This window comes from Chelonoidis abingdonii, chromosome 12 (genome assembly GCF_003597395.2).
Source record: "Chelonoidis abingdonii isolate Lonesome George chromosome 12, CheloAbing_2.0, whole genome shotgun sequence".
NCBI lineage: Eukaryota > Metazoa > Chordata > Testudines > Testudinidae > Chelonoidis > Chelonoidis abingdonii.
Window position 1 is genome coordinate 536,692 of NC_133780.1, and position 6,208 is coordinate 542,899.

Here is a 6,208-nt window from a genome sequence, read left to right on the forward strand (position 1 = left end):
CGGCCGAGATCCCCGCGGCGCCCCGCCCGGGCGGGGGCCCAACGCATCCCGGGGCGGAGGGAGCCGCCGCCTACGTCACCGCCGCGCTGATTGGCTGCCGCCGTCACGTGACGCTCCAACGCGCTCTCCACCCCCGGGGGGCGATCCCCCGCTCGGAGCTCGGAAAGCCGCCGGGGGGCGGCGCGCCGGCCGGGCCCGAGAATCGGGGAGCGCGGGGGGGGCCCCTTCCCACCAGGCCCCCCCCGGGCTTCTGCTTTGGGTTAATGTCAGCATGGCGGCGGCACAAGGAGCCCAGCGCGCATGCGCGGGGAGGGGGCGCATGCGCGTTGGGCTCTCGCTGCAGCTCCGACCCCCCCCACCTGCTCCAGGCTTGGGCGGGGCCGGCCGCGAGCTGCTGCGGGCGGGGGAAGGGCGGCTGCTTGCGGTGTCCGGGGAGCGTGCAGCGAGTTCGTCCACGTGACTGCAGGTTAAACAGGGGTGCAGTGTCGTTGGGGCGGGCAACGTGGGGCAGGCGGCCCCGCCGCAAGGCGCGTTTGTCTCTGGCCGGGAAACTACATCAACCAGGCAGTGGGAACTGGGCAGTGCAAAGGCAGTGCATGCAAGCAGCGGCCTGCAGCGTGCAATGGGACAGCCCTGCAGGGAGAGAGCGTGTCCCGCTGTGAAATACCAGCATGCGGTGCCACTGCGATCGTGCAGGCTGCCAACAGAAATAACCCCATGCTGCATGCAGCAGTGCGCAGTAAACTAGTGCAGCGGGCACGCAATGTTCTGCACTAACAATTGAAAAGTGCACAGCAGGAAAATCCATTGCAGAATTTCCATGTGCACACTAATTAACAGTGCAAAGCACAGATGCTATGGAGTTGGAAATTCACCACATGCAAGGCAAGAAGAATACTGCATGATGTGGTGGAAGGCAAACTTAGAAGAAATTTTAAATGGTCCTAAGTCCTGCTAACACTTAAGCAAGTGCCTGATTTTACTCCCACAAGTAGTCGGTGGAATGATTCTAGTACTTCGAGTTAAACATGTTGTGATGCAGGGCCAGAAAGGGTTAAGCATCCTGCAGGATAAATCACCCAAATTCAACCTTTAGAGGCATTTTCGTAGATAATGGTTGTGTGTTTCCATATATATTATGAGAGGTTAACAGTGTAATCAAACAGTCGCTGCCTATGCTGTGTTCTCTTAATTCAGAGACCAAAGGAAATATTAACATTTAAATAAATTGTACACATACTAACAAGGAACATCTGCTGGGAGAGCAACACAGCAGCGCACAGACACTCCAGGAAGCTTTTGGAGAGGCTTGGGGACAACTTCCTGGTACAAGTGCTAGAGGAACCAACCAGGGGCAGTTCTCTTGACCTGCTGCTCACAAACAGGAAGGATTGGTAGGGGAAGTAGAAGTGAGTGCCACCCTGGGCAGCATTGACCATGAGATGGTCAAATTCAGGATCCTGAAGAACAGAAAGCAGGAGAATACGGACCCTGGACTTCATAAAAGCAGACTTTGACTCCCTCAGGGAACTGGTGGGCAAGATCCCCTGGGATAATAACATGAGGGGGAAAGGAGTCCAGGAGAGCTGGCTGTATTTTAAAGAAGCCTTATTGAGGGCACAGGAACAAACCATCCCGATGTGCAGAAAGAATAGCAAATATGGCAGGAGACCAGGTTGGCTTAACAGTGACGTCTTCAGTGAGCTTAAACTCAAAAAGGAAGCTTACAAGCAGTGGAAATTTGGACAGATGACTAGGGAGGAGTAAGAAAATATTGCTCGAGCATGCAGGAGTGTAATCAGGAAGGCCAAGGCACAGTTGGAGTTGCAGCTAGCAAGGAATGTGAAAGGTAACAAGAAGGGTTTCTACAGGTATGTTAGCAACAAGAAGTTGGTCACGGAAAGTATGGGACCCTCACTGAGTGAGGGAGGCAACCTAGTGACAGATGATGTGGAAAAAGCTAAAGTACTCAAGGCTTATTTTGCCTCGGTCTTCGCAGACAAGGTCAGCTCCTAGACTGCTGTTCTGGGCAACACAGTATAGGGAGGATATGAGCAGCCCTCAGTGGTGAAAGAACAGGTTAAGGACTATTTAGAAAAGCTGGACATGCACAAGTCCATGGGTCCAGATCTAATGCATCCGAGCGTGCTGAGGGACTTGGCTGATGTGATTGCAGAGCCATTGGCCATCATCTTTGAAAACTCATGGCAATCAGGGGAAGTTCCAAACAATTGGAAAAAGGCTAATGTGGTGCCCATCTTTAAAAAAGGGAAGAAGGGGAATCCAGGAAACTACAGGCCAGTCAGCCTCACCTCAGTCCCTGGAAAAATCATGAAGCAGGTCCTCAAGGAATCAATTCTGAAACACTTGGAGGAGAGGAAAGTGATCAGGAACAGTCAGCACGGATTCACCAAGGGCAAGTCATGCCTGACCAACCAGATTGCCTTCTGTGAGGAGATAACTGGCTCTGTGGATGAGGGGAAAGTGGTGGATGTGTTATTCCTTGACTTTAGCAAAGCTTTTGATACGGTCTCCCACAGTATTCTAGCCAGCAAGTTAAAGAAGTATGGGCTGGATGAATGGACTGTAAAGTGGATAGAAAGCTGATTAGATTGTTGGGCCCAATGATTAGTGATCAATGGCTTGATGTCTGGTTGGCAGCCGGTTTCAAGTGGAGTGTCCCAGGGTCGGTCCTGGGGCCAGTTTTGTTCAACAGCTTCATTAATGGTCTGGATGATGGGATGGATTGCACCCTCAGAAAGTTTGCAGATGACACTACGCTGGGGGGAGAGGTAGATGCACTGGAGGGTAAGGATATGGTCCAGAGTGACCTAGACAAATTGGAGGATTGGGCCAAAAGAAATCTGATGAGGTTCAACAAGGACAAGTGCAGAGTCCTGCACATAGGACAGAAGAATCCCATGCACTGCTACAGGCTGGGGACTGACTAGCTAAGTGGATTACAGTGGACGAGAAGCTGGATATGAGTCAGCAGTGTGCCCTTGTTGCCAAGAAGGCTAACGACATATTGGGCTGTATTAGTAGGAGCATTGCCAGCAGATAGAGGGAAATGATTATTCCCCTCTATTTGGCACTGGTGAGGTCACATCTGGAGCACTGCATCCAGTTTTGGCCCCCCCACTACAGAAAGGATGTGGACAAATTGGAGAGAGTCAAGTGGGCTGGGGCACATGACTTATGAGGAGAGGCTGAGGGAACTGGGATTGCTTAGTCTGCAGAAGAGAAGAATGAGAGGGGATTTGATAGCTGCTTTCAACTACCTGAAAGGGGGTCCCAAAGAGGATGGATCTAGACTGTTCTCAGTGGTACCTGATGACAGAACAAGGAGTAATGGTCTCAAGTTGCAGTGGGGGAGGTTTAGGTTGGATATTAGGAAAAATGTTTTCAGTAGGAGGGTGTTGAAGCACTGGAATGGGAGGTGGTGGAATCTCCATCCTTAGAGGTTTTTAAGGCCCAGCTTGACAAAGCCCTGGCTGGGATGATTTAGTTGGGGTTGGTCCTGCTCTGGGCAGGAGGTTGGACTCTATGACCTCCTGAGGTCTTTTCCAACCCTAATCTTTTATGATTCTATGATATCACTATTCATCTCTTTGAAATGTACAGAAAATAATCTGCAAATGGTGGAATAACAGCTAATTGCCATGTATTAATCTGTGTAGCTAATTACCAGTGATGCTTAGGAAATAGGTCTACGTCAGAGAATCCATGATTGGCTATTGTTCAGGACCCCAAGCTGTCACGAGAAGGCCTGGAACAGTATAAAAAAACCTTGGGTCCTGATGCTTTTTATGTCAGTTCTGCTTGATGTTTGATGCAGGAGAAGCTTACGTCATAAGGCTGAGATCTCCAGTCCTAATCTGGATCACCCTGAGTGTGAACATTGGACTATAACATATGGACTGGTTCTGAAATAACGCTTTGCAACTACAAAGCTCACCATCTCTACCATGGATCTGATCTCAGACCTGTACTCATGTAGACTGATCTTTTAACCAATATTCTCTTTTCTTTTTAAATAAATGTTAGGTTAGTTAATAAGAATTGGCTGCCCCATATATTTGGGTAAGATCTGGAATATTCATGTAACCCTTCTGCCAGGCCGAATTGATAGCAGCAAGGGCCGGGTTCAATACATAGGGGTCCCTTCCCTACAACGCAATGCAAAACCAGCTCGAGTGACCTGGGAAAATCTTACACACACCCCTGGGTGCCTCGAAGAGGCAATACTTCCCCTCTCGCAAGTACAGAGTCTCGATGTAGCAGAAAATGTTTAATAACATGAGATAAACAACAAGCATTAAATCGGGAAAACACCTCAACAGTAGTTCATTGACCAAACCGTGAGCAAAGACCCACCCCAGGAAATTGGGCTGTGTCCTTTTCCCTGGGCTCTTGAGTCCAGCAACCCCCAAATCACCCCAAGACTCCAAAGTCCAATACCCCAAATGTCCCTAGAGTCCAACAACCCAAAGATCACCCACAGTCCCAAAAGTCCCACAACCCAAAAGTCTCTGTCCCAGGTCAGTGCAGCCCCAGACTTCAAGAGTCTATCTGCAGGAGTTTTTCCCGCCCCCAAACCCCGGGTAGAAAGGGTCACCTTACGTGGTCCGGGGCCAACTGCCCTGCCTCTCCATGGGGTTCTATTTCCGCCTTCACCACAAATTGCTTCGCTGTACCAGCCACTCCACTCTGCTCCTCCAGCCATCCCTACAAACTGATCAGCACCGCTTCACTCCGCTTTGCCAGCTGCTCTGCTCCACCAACAGTTCCATGATCCGCTCCAGCCGTTCCACAAACTGCTTCACTCTACCAGCACCTCTGCTCCCCCACTAGTTACCACACAGCACTCAATGCTCTCAGCTCAGTGATTTCAGCTCACAGTAGGGGAGCCCTAGTGCTGGTGCATTATTAGCCCAAAGTGAGCTCAAACCAGTAACTGGTAACTAGATTCTTAAAGAAATCAAAAATCAGCTTTGATATTCAACAGTGGAGAGAGGAGGTAGTGTAATTAATGCTTCTAGCTCACACAAGGGATCCACACCACCAAGTACAAACACCTGTCTATAACCTCTCTTAATTCACAGGGTTTTGGCACCCATGTCCCTTGTCTAGCGAGTGCTACTTAATTGATGGTGAGATCCTTTGTCATAAATCAGTTTCATAGTTCCTCATTCACATAATCAGGGTAACAACACTTTATTCCTCCTGCCCCACTAACAAAGAAATTGGGGATCCCACAGCTGTCAAAGTGACCATTTTAGGCTGCCATGGGCTCTGCTAGGCAGGGTGGGTGTGCCTATGCAAACAAGATCAGCCCCTGAAATTCTTTTCCACATTCGCCATAATTCACCACCAGATGTCAGGGTAGAGCTCAGCCTGACCCTGCTTACCACCAATTAACCTGGGAGGTAGTGTGTCCGATCCTTCGGGGACTGGTAGAACTTTCTTACATGATGAATACGATTTTTAGTAATTGTCATCATATTGACTTGGCTGGCTGGGTGGGAGCCCAAGGCCGGGTTGCTTTAAGGGAACTGCGCTGTGTTGGCTTGGTGAATCGAAGTGTCGGAATATCCACCAGCTTCGGGGATTGTCTGCCCCATTCTTTGCAGTTCACCCTCATTAAGTAACTCCGGTATGGCCCCCTGGGAGCCTGGTTACACATGTACATCACAGTACTGGGGTTTAGATACAGGAACTCCAGCTTGTGACTGCATAGCTTCCAAGCCTATGAAGTGTGACTTATACAATGCAGCACAGAATACAACCCCGCACTGTGAAATAATGCAGTGCAGTTTGATGTCAAGTGAAATAAAACCATCTGATAGTCACTAATACAATGCACTATAAAAATGGAAAAATATACCCAGGAAATCATTCTAGGCAATACAAGAGAAAATGCAGTGCAATGCACGACAGCATATTACAGCATAAAACAGGGCAGCGCTCTGTGAAATAATATCGCCAATTGTGCAAAGTAAAAGAGTGATGGGCAATGCAATATGAAATCACATATTGCAAAATACACGCAGGTCCCTATCCAAGAAGACAGACCAGTGCTGTAAAGCACTGAATGCTCACTCCATACTGCCTCTAGGGCATGAGAGGATCAAGTCTAAAATTAGGCAGAAAGGAATTTAAAAGTAAATAGGTGTGGGATCTACCTGCTGCCGAAACTGACCCCAGA